This window comes from Serinus canaria, chromosome 2 (genome assembly GCF_022539315.1).
Source record: "Serinus canaria isolate serCan28SL12 chromosome 2, serCan2020, whole genome shotgun sequence".
NCBI lineage: Eukaryota > Metazoa > Chordata > Aves > Passeriformes > Fringillidae > Serinus > Serinus canaria.
In genome coordinates this window covers 116,495,631-116,512,679 of record NC_066315.1, presented here as the reverse complement: position 1 = coordinate 116,512,679, position 17,049 = coordinate 116,495,631, and positions in this window count along the sequence as shown.

Here is a 17,049-nt window from a genome sequence, read left to right as displayed (position 1 = left end):
TGGTGAATGAGTGACTTCAATATAAAATGCAACTGTCAAAACATTCAACTAAAGATGCTTTAGGCAAATATCTTTTCAACACTTCAGTTTAATACTGGCTCTTAAATACTCTGTTCAGACTTAGGTGGTTGATACTACACCATTTTGATGACTGATTTTTGTAGGAGACAGCAGCAGCTCGGTTGTCCTATGGGGTGGAGAAGACGGGAAGCAGCTGCATTTGTGGTCTGCAGATGTTCAAGACAGCACCAGTCAGGAAACTGCTAACTACCTTTAATTGATCAGCTCACCAAAGTGGGGAAGTGAGCGTTCACATCTGTGGCCCATTCTTATAACATGTTTCCTCCTCACTAATTCTTGCTGCTGTCTGGAAGCTTTCCAGACTGCTGCTAGTGAACAGAAGACAATTCTTTCATAAAGAAGCAGGCATTTCCAGCTCCTGAAGGGCTTTAAACAACTAAGCCGAGGTGTTTTCTGTTATAATAACTAGTTAAAGAGAATAAACTGTACTTTGACAGGATTTTAATTTGATTGTAAGGTTCTCTGCTTCTGTAGGACTACTTGAGCCTTGGTGTTTCACTTGCTATGCTGAAAATCAAGAGGGGTTAAAAGTCTTGCAAAAATTGAAATGTTATTATCTAACAGACCACTAGAAGTCACAGGCAAGAAGAAGGAAAACAAGTCATGTTTAGTCTGCAGGGCCAAATGCAAAAGATCTTTCTTCATCTCTGTATTCAGCAGTAAAGCTGTGAAGGCTTTCCTAAATGCTCACCTGTGCCTCCAAGAACCCTGACTTGGGAAAGTGTCATGGTTTGAGCCTGGCACAATGCCAGTGCCCCCAGGAGAACACCTACTTCCCTGGCACCTACTGTGAGATATGATCAGAGACAGAGCAAAGCAGGCTCCAACTTAAGGTTAAAAGGAAAAAAAAACATTTATTAACCTACAACTACAAAGAAAGACACACAAAACACAGTAGAACATAAGATGAAAACCTTCCAAAATTCTTCCTCCTCCTCCCCCCACCAACTTTCCCATTTCATTGCCACCCTTCAGACAATTGATTCTCAGTCTCTCGAGAAGAGAGGAGTCCCTCTTGCGCCACACGCCTTCCATGTCCAGTGCTCTCACCACTGCACATGGATCAGAGCTGCTTCTAGGGTTTTCCATTTTAAGGATACCTTGACCAGTTCCAAAGGGAGCACAGTCCTTCTCTTTTTGGGACACCTGTCCCCCCCAAATTTCACCCCCTGGGGCCGAGGGGTCTCTTGAACAGAGATCGTCTTCTTCTTCTTCTCTTCTTCGAAGCGGAGGGCACCACCACCACCCTCCTCACCCGTCGTCTCTGTTCACACTCCTCCACATCACTGCACTCTCTTGGCTCTGAGCCATCGCCTCCCCCTAGAACGCAGTCTCTGTGTCACGGGAACACCCGTGGTTCTGCTGTGGCTATACAAGAAAAGTCCAGCCCAAAGCCACTCCGTCATCTCCTCCCACCTAGAATTTTCTTAACACCTTTTCAATCTCAACAGCTTCTCAATTTCATCAACTTCAGGAGGACTCATCTTTTGCAAGGTTCTCAATCTTCTTCAGAGGGGTTAAAAGTCCCGAGCTCTCTCTCTCTGCCGGTTTACTTCGTCAACTCCCACGCCTGGCTGCCCTGCTGGGCACCCCCCCCTTCTCCTTCACGCCAGGCCACTATCACAGGTGCCGGCTCTGTCTCTCTCCCTATCTCCGGGGGGGGGAATGGAGGATGGCTGCCCGAAGCCCTTGCAATGTTCTCCTCCACCCTTGGGCCCAGGCCTGGCCCACCTCTCCCTCCGGCCACATGGCTCCCCTCCCCCCCCTGCCCAGCTCGGCTGGGCAGGGGGGGGTTCTGCTCACTCTCCAGCGGGACTCCAAGAGGAAGCTCCCCTGCGAGATCACAGCTTTTAACCCCTGTGTTCTCAGAGGCGTATCCTGCCCTCAGTGGACAAACCAGGTGCCAATATTAAATCTGAACACTGATTGGCTTGCCCACACCATCACAAAAAACTTCATTTCCTTCCAAACCACGACAGAAAGTAAGCTTGATTTCAGATGCTACTCCCTCCGTGGGTCCCACTCAGATTCAAATCTTCTGTGTCTCTCTTTACCCCCAGGGCTTCCTAATCCTCAACTCTACCAGGGAGGAGCTTCGTCTCAGCAGCCCAGGGCTGCCTCTGCCTTGGAAATGCTAATGTCCCCTGGCCACGGCTGGCGGTGATTAAGACCATCCCAGCCCTTATCTGGAAATTGGCTAATCCCCAAACAGATTGTTAGCCCATGGCTCAGGCTGAGTAAGGTTCAAATCCTAGACTCATCCCATGTTCTGCACCTCTAAGCATTCTTTAAGCTTTCATAGTTTGAGAGAGATGCATATAAAAACCTGCCTGCCTTTGGGGTGATAATATGGCTGCTCCTAACCTTGGTACTGACAGTTTGCATGATAAATGTGGTGACAGTCATTTTAGAAAGGTAAAGATGGATTTAGAGTCTAATCTGTGAATCTGCAAGGTGAAATGTTCAATAGTAATAATAGGTAACAGATTGTAGAACTTGTAATTGGATGTTGCTGAGACTAGGAACTTAGAACTAAGAAAGGATATTTATAGAAGTAATAATACTCAGACTTATAAATAGTAAAACCCCCAAGATTTGGTGTGAAGTTGATTATTTTTCTTGGAGACTTTTTGTCACTCGGTGAAGTTAAACTTTGTTTCCAGATATCACTGCAATATGAAGAAACCAAGTTTTATCCATATCTGAGATTGAGCAGCCTTGCAAGACCTCTGACCATCGTAACTACATAAAAGCACATTGACTGGAATCAGCATGGAAAAAGTTTACTGTTAGATTATTCCAATATGTTAATTTCCTTTATCTGGATGTCAATATAATGAATCAAGCTACAACATAAAAAAAATTACCTAAGCTAGGCAAAAAAAAAGGTGTAATCTATAATCCAAAGTAAACATGTTAGTTATTCATCTAAAGTATGAATATTTTTCAGTTTGGAGCACAAGTTCCTATGTAATTTTGAATTACCAGAAAAAAAGAAAATGTTATAATCCTTGTTTTCTAACAGAAGTGTAGAAGGTATGAAATTAGAACTTGAACAAGAAAAAGGAAGATAAATATTTTTTCTTCAAAAATGTCTAACTGCTAAACATGAAATACTGGTCTAAAATGTCACCTGTTTGAGAGGAGCTAATGAGAAACTGCTGGAATGATCTGTAACAGCCTGAGGATAAGGGTTCTGCTGGGGCTCCAGATTAGGTATGGAGTCTCTGAGGGGTAGAGCTGACTTGCCAGGGCACATCTAGCTGATACAGAGTGTGGGAGTTCATGCCATTTTGTCATGCAAAGGCAAACAGAAGGATGTGGAAAAAACCCCACATCTTTTGGCAAAAGCTTGACTAAGGCATGCCTTTGCTACTGTTGAAAAATAGTCCAGGACAGGCTTCTGGCAGCGAGGCCACACAACATGATACATTCTCTTCCACATGCCTGAATTCTTGTCCCCCTTGAAACAGGGGGTGGCGATATCCAGCCCACCACCTGGGCATGAATCCTGGCAAGTGCTGTGCTCTGGGCCATACCCAGGCAGTGCAGGCTGCTGCTGCTGGGCACAGACCAAAACTGCACCAAGGAACATGCTGACACAGTGGCTGATCATGGGCTTGAGCCTTTGCTTTATTTGTGCAGTATAGAGTCTGCCTGAAACAGCATGATGGAGCTCCTAAGCAGGTTCTCCTCAAGTGTTACTATTCTTCCCATAGACCTCACCTTTCTGTCTTTTTGTGTGTCTCCTCAACTTTTGGTTAGTCTTTGAACCAAAATAAGTTCTCCTGGGGACATTTTGAGGGGCAGTTGTAATCCGCAGTGTGGAAGTGGGGCACTGGACAATGAATACCACAGCTACTGCTCCATGCATTGTTCTTCCTCCAAGGATTCATTAAACTTTCTGCCTGGGAGCCTCCAGTTTTGCAGTTCAAGGTCTAAGGCTGCTTCTGTCTATATATATGAATAGGTTGTATATGTGATCAATTGACTGGCTGCTGTTTGACTGACCAACTGTGTCTGTTCACAGCAAGGGGAGATTTTGGTACCCAGGGTGCTGCTTGAACCTGTCTGTCACTTACACCAGTTTGCTGAAAATATGGGATAAATGCTGTAGAATTTGCTCAGCTGATCAACTGACAATGTGCTGAGAAACATCTTAGATATTCCGAATATTCTGCATATTTCTTTATTCTTAATGATCGTGTGTTAGGGTAAATATTCATTCCTTTGTTAATACTGATGAGTATGGCAAGCATTTCCCATGCATATGCTAAGTGATGTTCGTGACAAAATGCCTTTTCCTTGAATGGAGTGTGTACAAAATGTGCCTAAATGCACTTCCATGGTAAAGTGCACACACTGAGGAGTAAGTTTTTACAGCGTTTGACATCCTTGTGGTGTGGGGGTTTTCTCTCCTGAAAGCAGAAGTCTTCACATGTGTGATCTCCCTTCTGAACAGTTGTTTCTCATTATTTCTTAGTTTTACTTTGGACGTATCCAGTTTGACTGCCCACTGCCTGCAACTGCATCATTCCATGGGATATTCTGGTTTTAGAGCTCTGAGTTGGAGGGTTGATCTATAAATCTGGTCAAGAAATCTCCAGAAGGTCAGTGTGGAATAAATAGCAACAGTGAAATATTTTCCCTTTGTTTCATTATTAGCAGATGGCCTGATTCTGCACTTTCATTGGGACAAATTTGGCATTGACATAATTCAGAAGCAGTTCAGTTTTTATGGACTGATGATAAAGTTGGACTGATACCAAACGTCAGGCTGGCATAGCAGGTTTAAAGATGGGCAGAAGAGGCATAAGCCAAGAGTTATAGGCCAGTTCTTGATTTCCCCATAATGTGATCCCACTCTGCCCTTGGTTCTGAGTCAACTATAATCCACCGAGGTGAATTAGCCAGAGACAATATATTACCTCATGTCTCTGGCTTGGTAGCTGGAGCTCAGCCTTGTGTCATCAATAGTCACAAGGTTTGGCATCACCTTGGGGAGCAGAGGGCAAAAAATGTCCTTCTATTTTGTGCCTGCAGGCACCACCCCTGTGGCATTGGGCTGCTTTGGCAGAGAGTGGTGCTGTGCAGTCACTAAAAATAGTCAGGAAGGTTAAAAAGAAGGAAGAGTGGGCAAAAGCATTTAATGTGTGATAAAGTAAGTGATTTTATAACTGATTTTATTACTTTAAGTTCAAACATTATTTTCACTAGCCTTTGTCAGGTGTAAATGAAGATGAAAGAAGTTGGACAGGGGGAGACTTGAGTACTGCAGGATGCTTCAGGAATCATGTCTTTAAGGGTTATTAAACACAATTTGTTTTTGTCAGATTTCCATTTGTCTGTGTTTCAGCAAATCCTAGAAACTTGAGCTCTGACATTTTGTATATCCCTATTAATTATTCATTCCTGAGAATCTGTTCTTGTTTGACCTTAAGAGTTATTGCCTGTTTACACTGAAGAAGACCCAGTAAGTCTTGTCATACATCGTCCTTCACAAAAAAATAAAAAAATATAAGAGTCTTTCTCCCTGGGTAAATGAGGATATAAAACAACCTGGGCTGGGTCAATGATTTTAATACTGGTGGGAAACTCTTAACGTGCTGCAGAGGCAGCATCTAAGGAATCTGCTGAGATAGCTGGATCTGCAGTTCCAGGTTAAACTTAGGGATACAGGACCACACTTCATCAATGCTGTGTGGGATGAGCTGACCCTTGTGCAGAGTGCCACCAGAGGACTCATGCATCACTTATGTCTGACAAAGTGTCCTAAGTGGAACTTTGGTGTTTTGTGAGGTTAATATGAATATTTTTCACAGGAGCTAGGTTTTAACCACTATGGGTAAAGTTTATACAATCTTTGTCTCAATAAAAATGAAATATAGACCAAGAGAAACTTCCACTGAAATCAGCATGATATTGTGTTGAACAAACCCCACTGACTTCAGCAGTTTGAGAGCACATCTAGCTGCAGATTTCCAGTTAAAACAAGCTTTTGCTTGATCTTTGCTTTAAGAACTCACCTCTATGAAAGATTTCAAGGAAACAATTTGCTTTCAGTGATGTCAGTGGTTTTTGCACAGGCTGTGTGGAAGTCGGGACTTCCCAGGAACTGAATATCTGTAGCAGCCTTACAGATCAGATCACCATGGAATTGACATGGTGAAATGCCAGAATTTTTGCAACATTAGTCCAGCCCAGTCAGCTCACCTTTCTACCACTGGTGAGGGAACAAGGATAACAGTTAAAGGTCCTGGAATAAACGTGTTTAGACAGGACATATATCTAGCCTCTGCAGCAGGATTCTGGGACACAATTTTCACATGAGGCAGAGATTCTGGTATTTCTCTCACTGGACTGAGGACAAATCATGGTCTTCACAGCTTCAGCCTTCCTGTGATGCAATGGTGAAGAAGACCTGCAAGTATGATAGTACTTAATAATCTCTGGTTTGGGGTTGAGTTTGGCTTGGACACTGAAGAACTTATTGGAATGTTAGGCTTCCCTAGAAATAGCCAAAAGTTTGGCTGATGAAAGAGTGCCAAAGAAAAACACCTTATTGAAATATGCATTTTTTATATTAATTACTTTTATTATTTTCCCTCATAGTACCAACATTTATACTTTTAATTTCAGATTAGGAAAAAAAAATGCCTCCGTTTGAAGATAGAGATTTTTCTCATAGAAAAACCTTGTGATGGTATTTAGGACTACAGCTCTGAGGTTCATCAGCACTCGTCTCTCCTTGAATGGCCAATGAGCCATTAAAACTCAGCACTGTACTGCAACTATGAATGATTCCAACTTCCCAAAGGGAAATGGAAGACAAGGGCTTATCAGGGAGCTCTGGAGATGTCAAATCCCCACCGTGAGGCCTAATCACATATTTCCTTCTCTGTAAACTGTGACTCCTTTATGACAACAATTTTAGTGTTAACTGCTACAAAACCCATAAAGGTGAAAAACATGTATTTTTCTTAGGGACAAAGACCTCAGTTGCTGATATTCCATTACTTGCTGATGAATGAATATCTGCCATCATAGCTAGCTGTGTGGTTTTTTTGGCCTGCCTAGGAAATAAGAGCTGAATTAGACCATGGCTTTACCTGTTGTATTTCCTAAAAATAGATGAAGATATGAGGCAAAAGTGATCTTGTTATTTTTGTAAAATTGTGCTTTTTCTTTGCATTTGTTTATAATTCTTAATTTGTATGTGTTTGGAGAGACACTATGAACTTCCCAAAGTAGGTGGAGAGCAGTACTGCTGTAGAGATTGCAATTCAGGAAAAGTGTTGAAACAGGGCCTGGACTAAAAGAACTGAGAGGCAGAATTAGATTTTATTATCTCATTGACTAGTAGCAGAGATTCTTGCACAGCTCTTAATTAAATCTGAATGTCTTGACTTCTCTTAGGCCTTTGACACAGTTCCATACAACATATTAATCATTAAATTCTCTTGTTTTGTTTTCCCCATGACTTCTCTTTAGCCAAACTGGAGCTGTTAAAATGTTCATCCTTGGCTGTCACCCCAAGTTTTTCTCTTTTAGTTCCTGACAAGTTTCTCTTCCTAATATAAGTCACTCTTTGCCCTTCTAATACATAAAGATTAAATCCTAGCTCCCTGTCTCAGCCTTTGGGTTTCCTCAAGGGTCACCATCCCACAAAGTCTCAGGAAAACACTAGATATATTTGTCCCTCTTGTGGCTGCCATGTGTCAGAGGGGTATATATTTCTGTAAAGTTTAAAAGAAGAAAAAAAACTTCATGCTGAGAGTTGGCTGCTGCCTAGACTGATGGTAAGTATGTGATAATAGAGTACCTAAGGCAGTGCCAAGCACTAACTGGCTGACTTTGCTTAGCCAGTGGCAAAAAAAAAACCCAAAACAAACCCAAAAAAACGTGCCCAGGGCACCAGTTTTCCAAGGCAGAGGAGGATATGTGATAATCTGTTGTAAGCAAGACTAAAACTCCTTCCTGACTGAATTAAGGATTCAGAAGTCCTTCTGAGCTGAAAGATGTGGGGAAGAGGAAGGATTGAAACTAGCTAGTCTCCAAAGAAGGAGCAGCACAGAAGAAAGCTAAATCCTCAGGATCCATGGGAAAGAGCAGAGTGGAAAGTGGATCATCTGCCAGGAGAGTGTGAACATGTTACACCTTGTTTTCTGTACCATGGAGGTCATTTTGGAGCTAAGATGATAAATGTAGAGATATACATGGCTTTTGTTTCATTGCTTGTTTATCAGCTTCTGTGAACTGCATAGTGTGAGAGGCTGAGCAAATGCCTGGGGTTCTGGGATAATACTCTGGCTCTTTGGCCAGTTTTAACCAAGCAGTGGATTGAGGCTTCTGCACTCAATTGATGAATATTCAATTGCATTGAATATCATCCAGTCCTGGTGAAATGAAAGACAGTTTTCCTCTCTCACAATTCATTTGTTCACCAAACATTTCTGTATAAGAATTTTCATGTCTTTAGTATAAAGTATGGACGATAATAGTATATTCTCCTCTGTCTGATTAAATTCAAACCTCCCTATTTGATATTAAAAGCTGCATGAAAAGGCACATGGCAAAAAACCAAAAAATCCCCAGGTGTGTTAGTATCTCTGTGAATATGTAATGGACACTTACATATTTTCAGCGTAAGACAAGAGGCAGTGTTCTCTGTCATATGCACCCTGTGCTTTGTGGCACCAGTGCATCCAGAAAAAGGCATTAAAGGCTGGACCAGATTCTGGGGATGTCAGGATACATACAGCCCACAGACAGACCATGTTCCAATGAACACCTCTTTACATCTGGTAAAAAAGTTGTTCTCAAAATGCAGCTGGGGCTTAAGGTGATAAGGCTGATTCTGACTCTGAATGTGCTAAAGACAATCGGCAGAGATTTCCAAATAAATGGTAGAGGGACTTGACAAAAACTAAAGCCTGTATGTGGAGAACTAAGAGACTCAGTTCCTGTTGATACCTCCATATTGGTAAATAAAGCAGAGCCTCATCTAGAGGGCTTTGGTGCATCTAAAGGTCACAAGGAATTCAGCCTGGATTTCTGTGAGGTAGTTTGGGAGGGGGTTCTCAGCTGCCTTTAAACGGGCTTTTGAATTGAGTGGAAGGAGGTCATGACTTCTGTTTGGGGAACAATCCTTGTTACTGCAGACAGGTACAAGGTAAAGATGGATTTTTTGTGATTGCAGGTGGTAAGCAGGGAAGAGGGTGGTAGGAAATGCTCTGTACCTGGAGGAAGGATTGTGACCTGTGGAGAGAGCTGGAAGAAAACCAAGGGCTTTCTGACAGAAAAAATGGGTCTGTGGGTTTGCACTTGAGTGTGGGACTGTGGCTGTTAGAGGAGCTTAAATAAAACAATCTAGACTGATTAGATTATGAAACTGGGAGGCAGCAGATCTAATTTCTATTTCTAACTTGCTGTATGATTAGTGCCAACTCATCTAATTTCTTAGGGCATCAGTTTTTCCATCTGTGAAATGTGGATGATGTGACCATCATCAATAAATTGGACAATGCAAGTACAATGTGATACCTACCCCCCAGTGCCTTATGGACAGATTTTTATTTAGATACTTCACCACCTCTGAAATTACATTGAATAGGTGATTTGAAAGCTTTGTCGTAAATCTAAACACTGCTGACACATTAAGAAGAATGAGGTGATCAGATGATGAACTACATTAACAAAAGAAGCATGTTTAAATGTGGTATAAATGAGTTTGAACTGCAGTGGTATGAAGGGATTTTTATTTCGGCATTCTGCCAAAATGTGAGGCATTCACATTTTTATACTCTTTGTGGATTTTCTTTGAACGTAAACAACATATATATTGTTGTTACAACTTTGGAGAAGTCAGTGACTCAAATACAATTTGACTATTATTGATGAACTGTGTAAATAAGATTTGTTGTAGAGGGAGTAATTTTGTAAATGTAAAATGGAATAAAAAGGAGAGCGGTATGAGGCATCCATCACAGAATGTATTTTTTGCTTTCTCACAATAAATAGACCAAAGGAAATGCACTTATTCTGTAGAAGACTGTGCACTGACTTGACGGTAGTCTGCACCAGTAATGGCTGTCACCATCCAGACTTTCCCAAAGTCTACCAACTTCATAATTTCAGGAGCTGAGTATGTCTTTCTGAGAAGGTAAAAGGAGATTCAGAGAAGAAGTGTAGCTTAACCTTTTCCATATAAACTATTTGTGAGTTTTGTGGAAGAGAAGCTTTGAGATTAGTCCTAAAAGACTGAATTGTACTGAATTGCAACTTCAGTTTCAGTGCTGCAATATAAACCATGCGTTTTAATGTGTACATCGTGCTTGCAGCAGTATGATAATACAGAGGCAGAGCAATTACATCAGTAGAATGAACACATTTCTAATGGTATTTGTGTTATATGGATATATGGCTGTTGGCCTGTATGCTGATACTTTCATTGCTGCCATATACATGCAATCTACTTATGGTTAAGGTTGCCAGGCAAGTAATTACCAGAATGGAGTGCTAAGCAAGCAGTCCTGGTGTCAAAGAATCTGACCTTGTGAAGATAATGAGACAAGGAGAATTCAGAACAGATGAAAGCCAAGAGCACCTACTTTATCTACTGACAGCCAGAGAACACCTTCATGCTCAATCAGTTCCTGCTAATGAGACAAGATGGGGCAAGATGGTAAAACAGCAGTAACGGGCAAACTTTTTTTCAGCTTAATGATCTATAACTTAGTCAGATAAAATTGTCTTTTAAACCAGACAGTAACATAAGTATGAACAGAGAAAAACGAAGAATGTATTGAATACATTTTGGTTTTGTTTACATTGTAATGGGGGATGATTAATGGGTGGGGAAATATGCCCTGTAGTGTGGCTGGGGGAAGCTTAATCCATTTAACTTATCAAAGGGAAGGCAAAAGGGCAATGCAATCACTCTGAGAGTCCACATCAGGAGAGGAGCAGGGTAATGGAGGGCTTTTCAGCTTAGCTGGCAAACAGACACAGCATACACTGTCTGGAAGATGAAACCAGAGGAATCCACTTGAGAAAAGGAAAGCCTTTATCCATGAGGGTAATTTCTTAAACAACATTGTGAGGGACTTCTTCCTCTACTAAAAATTTTCATTTAATTTATTTTAAATTAAGACTGGATGCTTTTTGAAAGGTATATATGTTTGTGGGTGTTTTTTTCTTTTCTTTTTTTTTTTTCCAAAATGTGTTTAACATGTTTAATGTAAACACTCGGTGGTCCAGAGGTGACTGTGAAGGGATCTTAGAGAAGTAACTCAGATGTGAATGTTGCTTGTCAGTCTGCACCCAACATCTTCAAATCTATTGGAAGGTTTAAAGGTATGCAAATTGTAAAAGGTTGAAAACTAATGGACTAGCTAAATTGACTCTTGGATTTGTATCAAGAATTAATGTAGGGGAATGTTCAAATCTCTCTTAAACAGAGTATCAGACTAAAAAATCACTCTGGTCTATTCTAATTTTGCAATCTATAAATAGAACTACTATTGTGGAGCCGGACCAAGATTAGGAAATTCTGGCATATGTTGTAGATTACCTCTTCTGGTGCATGTTAGCTAGGCAGCCTTACAAGATGTTTGCAGGGTAGCTAGCTGATTTTCTATGTTATATTCCTGCATTCTTCTTTCCTTGCCATTTTAAAGCTGCACAGGCATTACAAATTGTTCCTTTTGCTTTCACAAAGTTGCAGCCTCATTCTTTCCATTCTCTATTGAAATCTAATGCATTAATTCAGAAGATTATTAAAGTTCAACAAGACCTCTAAGATCATTGAATTCAACCATTAACCTAACACTGCCATGCCCACCAGTAAGCCATGTCCCTAAGCACCACATCTGCATGTTTTTTGGACAATTCCAGAGGAATCCAGAGGGATTGCACCACTTCCCTGGGCAGCCTGTTCTAAAAGGCCAGATTCTCTAAAGCCTATTCTCTAAAGGCCACAGCTTGGTGAGAAGCTGGGGAGATAATGGACCCTGAAAAATAGTTCACTGTGATCTGAGTCTTACTTGAAACTTCAGATGAAATTATAATTAAGAAGGTTGTGGTAGGTTGATGGCAGAGGAAATATAAGCTCGATACCTGAGTCACTGTTTGAAATCCTTTTCCTCTATCATTTGTAACAAAGAATTTAGGCCATCCAGCATGAACAAGACCACATGTAAAGCACAGATCAGAGTTTCTGAGGGGAATTTTCCTCTGGGAGCTTAGAAAAGGACACTCTCCTCTTCTGTAGCTCCAGTGGTGGGAGGCTGAGAGGTTATAGAACCTCAGTTTTCCCAACCCCTTTTCACTTAAGGGTTTTCTTAATTCCAAATACAAAGGCCTTTCAGTGACTGATGCTAAAGTTCAGACCCATCTCTTCAGTTGGAGAAAAGGCCAAGTCCTCCTCTCTGGAAGCTTTTGGATAGAAGTTCTCTTTCTGTACTGGGAAAGAACTAAAGCAGAAATCCAGAAGCCAAGACGAAGAAGGAAAGGAGCAGTGGCACTAGGGAATCTCCAGAATCAGTTTATCTGGCCAGCTCAGAATTTCACCAAGTAGTTTCTTTCCAGATCCATGGTTGGAATTTCTTTAAATAAACCCACCACTTACTCTTGATCCAGTGTTTCAGAACAACCACATCATTCTTGGGGACTTGAGTGGCTCTTATTTGATGCAAAAATCTAATGGTAGTTCCCAAATGCAAGTCATTCCTGAAGCTTGAATAAGCTGCATCTCCTGCAAATGCTTCCCTCCTTTTCTTATCCTCTCTAATAAGCAATGCAATACCTTGCAAAGTGAAGACCTCACACAGATGGTGAGTGATGCTGAATAATTCACAGGCCTGTCAGATCATGTTCCTTGCCCCTGTTTTGTTTTCTTCAGTCTTGCCCTACCCCTTGGTGGTTCATGATGGTGCCTGGTGGCCCTGTTCTGGCTGTGGCTTGGGCTGCCTGGTGCCCTGGCTTCATGCCACTGGTGACTTAGTGGCCCCACAGGGCTTGGTGTTCAGGCTCACTGTGTGGGATAGCAATTGCAGAGCCCCAGAGAAGCGCTGCTGTTGCAGGTTTTCTCTCAGAAGACCTTCACTGGAAGTCACATCTTCCAGCCACAACTTCTGCCTCTGGACCTTTCACCTCTGTTTTGCACAAAGTGTCCCATATGTCCAGAGAGGAGATACTGAAAAGATCTGGAAGCTGTGTTTCTCTTCCAAACTTGTCAAAACTGAGGACTGCAACTCCTTGTGCCTAGAGCTATTCAATAAACTGTAAGGTTTTTATTTGTTTGTTTGTTTGTTTGTTTTAATTGGCCAGCTTAAAAGTAAAGTCATGCAAGCTGGTGTGAGATTTTTTTCCCCAGAAAAGGAGAGAATTTGTCTAATCATTTGTTCTGCCCTGTTTTTCTGCTCTCTCTGGTGCTGTTCCAGTTTCATCTGACACAGCAGCCCTGGGCACCACTGCCTCAGATCTTCGGAGTTCATTATTTAAATCTGGTAAGAGTGAAAAAGTGAGCTGTAAGGGCCCGTATTAGCACAGCTAGAAAAACAGACAAGTTTTTGGTCTCACAAGCCTGTCTGCATGTGAGCAAACCAGACTCCCAGCTGCACAGTGAGCATGGGGAAGGCCCATTGCTGACCTGTGCTCCTGCTGGCCCACGCCTTGCTTTCCCCATCTCCAAAAAATGAGATAATAGCACCTGAGCAGAGCACTGTAAAAGCCAGGTATTAAGATGAGCAAGAGCTAGGAAAGGGACATGGGCTGAAAACCACTTCCATCTCCCTGACAACAGTAGCTCAGCTGACCAGAAAATCACCAGTTCACAGCAAGACTGCTGTATTCACCAAAGCTTTGCTGCAAACTGGTTGTATGTTAGGTGGTTTGGGTTTTTATTCCAAAGGCATTCCAGGAGGGCTCTTAGCATTTTCATTGCACCCATTTTCTTTAAGGTGAAAATAATTAAACAGCCCTTCAGTTATAGATCAAGAATGATTTCAGTGTAGATCAAGTATGAATTGTTCAGCAGCTTCAGGTTCTTCTGCTTTCCCACCCAGGGAATTGCTGAGAGTTCCCTGCTATTCCAGGGAATCACTGTGACTTTTCTGCTTTTCCCTCTCTTTTACCAGAGCCAGAGTACTGCAGCTGACAAGTCTGGGCCTTTTTTCTAACCCTGCTCCTGCATGGTTGTCCTGTCCCCAGTGTGGCAAACACATGATTGGATCACACCTGCCCAGCCCTGGCTTGTCCCACTCTGGTCCCATGTGAGAACTGCCACCACCCCTGCTGCCCTATAGAATTTGTGAGTTGAAGTGAAATGTCAATCTTGCCTAACTGTGGGGGAAAAAAAGAGTAAGTAAGTTGATGTCTCCCTGTCCATCAGTTATTTTAAGGTTTTCCCCATCACATTTAAAAGAGAGGGGGAAATGTGATTTAAGGAAGAGTGAGAAGTAATTTGCACGCCCATTCATACACATGAGAAAAAAATGTTTTCCTCAACTTTAGCCTTACTTTTCTCAGTTGAAAGAGATTAAAAAAAAAAAAAAAGAGGCAAACAATGAAAGCATTTGGCACCAGTATGATTTTTATTGCAGCTGTCATTCTTTTGTTAGAAAAATCTCCAGCAAATGTAACTGAATGCTGAAAATGGGCCCTCTCCTGTTATTTCAAACATCTTCTGAAATAATGACATCAAAATTATATTTGGAAATACAAAATCATGACTTTTCTTATAACATCTGAGCCACTTTTAGGAAACAATAATTACAATGTTAGTGTAGAATTAAGTAGAGAGATTTCAGGGGTTAGAGAAGGGTTCCTGTGACTTTTAATTCACCTGTGCTGTGGAAGACAAATGTGTCTTACTATTTCTTTCTTTTTAAATACTTGATGACCAATTTACAGAAATAATCTGATATTTCACGGTCTTAAAAGAAACTGGAATGTGTGTATGTGTGCAGGGGTGCATATGTACACCGATATATAAAAATAAAATTAAAAACAAACAACCTTTTTTCATCTTGACTTTAGATTGTAGTAGATATAAAGTAGATATAAGGAGAACAAACTTGCAGCATTGTCATGGGTTTTTTGTGGCCTTTTTTTTTCCCTTCCTGCTAATATCTCACTTTGTGTCTGATTAGCAGCCAAATGAAACCTACTTGTTAAAAACAGAGAGCAACACACATCTCTTGAGTCAGTCAGGAGTCACTTGAGTCACACAGGTAAGGTGGCACAGCAGGGCCATTCTGGACTGTCATTGGCACAAGAAGCCAATAATTTGAGGTGGTTTTTGTGCATGTAGGTAGACTTGATACTGAAGATTTTTAGTGCAAACAAGTGCTAAGAACCCACACTTAATTTCTGCAAGTTGCAAAAGAAAATTGTTTCATCTCAGAGACAAAGGTAGTGTTTTCCAAAGAATTGGACTAGGCTGCAAAGAGTTACCTAGGGTATTCTCTTCATTGTGATATCATCATAAATTTAATGCTGTATCTTTGTAAAAGCTCTCTTGAGCTCTACAAAATATATTATGTTGGGTGATATACAGCTCCAAGATAGTGCAGAGAGGGTGGCACAGCTGGGTGCTTAGTCCTGCCAGTGTTTGGAGGGACAAAGACGAGATCTGTGCACCTGATTCACAGAGCTGAGGTGACAAGGAGTCCCATGGCAGGGAAAGGGAAGCTGGTACCCAGGGATCTAGGAGTGGAATAAGATCCTCTGTCAGCAGCTTGTGCTGTTCCATCCCTGCCTGCACTGCTGGCCCTCACTGCAACCTGCATTTTCCCATCACCAGGCAGCTTAAAGCCCCCAGGGTGTGAGCCTGATCTGGGGGAGCAGCAGGTTGGCAGCACACTGGGGCAGTCAGATGCACACGCTGCAGGACGCCTGTCAGTCAGGGCCGTGGGGATGAGACACAGACGGAGTGAAATTCAGCCTCCTGACAGCTGATGCGGAGCTGACAGCTCTGCAACAGACACCAAAAGTAATTGTTAGGTGCAGCTTTGTGGAAGAAAATGATCTAAGGCTGAGTGAGGCACAAACTGTCACATGAGGACTAAGGATGGCAGCATCAGCTGTCCTGCTGTACAGATCCCTTCTGAAAACTTTACCTCAAATTCTACCTTTTATTTTTAAACCCACAGCAGATAGTATAAATTGGGAGGTAGGTTCCAGGCAAACCTGAGTTCATCTGTTGGAGGCTGAATCGTAGCTGAAGGACTGTCAGCTGAAGAAGTGGGTGGAAGAAGCCTTGACAGCCCCAATTTTGTACCTGCTTAGAGAGGCAGAACAACCTCTTTGTGCTGAGGGTGGTCCTGGGAAGTAGTGGGAAGGGAAAAGCAACCCCCAGGCTTGAGAGTTATGGAAGAAATGGGAAAACCAGAGGAAGCTTCTATCTGCTGCTGTTTTACTAACAAAATGGAATGGGTGAATGGTCAGTAACAGCAGCAGTAATATCATTACAGACAGGTGCCATTTAAATATAGTTTTCATTGAAGAACTTGAATTAGTGTGTTGTTCAGCTCGATTTCTCTTTCTTCTTATCCTCTTTCTTCTTATCCTTTTGTAACACTTTGTGACATATTGCACCTTGGTCAGATGTTTTCAAACATATTGAATAAAATATTTCAATTTACATTAGCTGAGCAAATGATACAAGTCCATGATGCTTCCATGACCTCTAATGGAATGGGCAACTAACCCACTTAAGGATCAATATTTTAGTCTGAAGTTACTACACAGTCAATATCTTCATGTTTTTCTAAGTCCACATTTTCTAGAGGCAAATTTCTAAAGTTACACAAAGAAGAACCTAATTATGGTACTGGATGTAAATTCCATGATTTGCCTACTAACAGTTCAGAATTGGAATAACTGTTTTACTGTCTCAGAAAAGGAGGAGTGAGAAGATGCCAGAACCTGTGTAGAGTAGTGTAGTGTGATGATCTAACTTTAAAT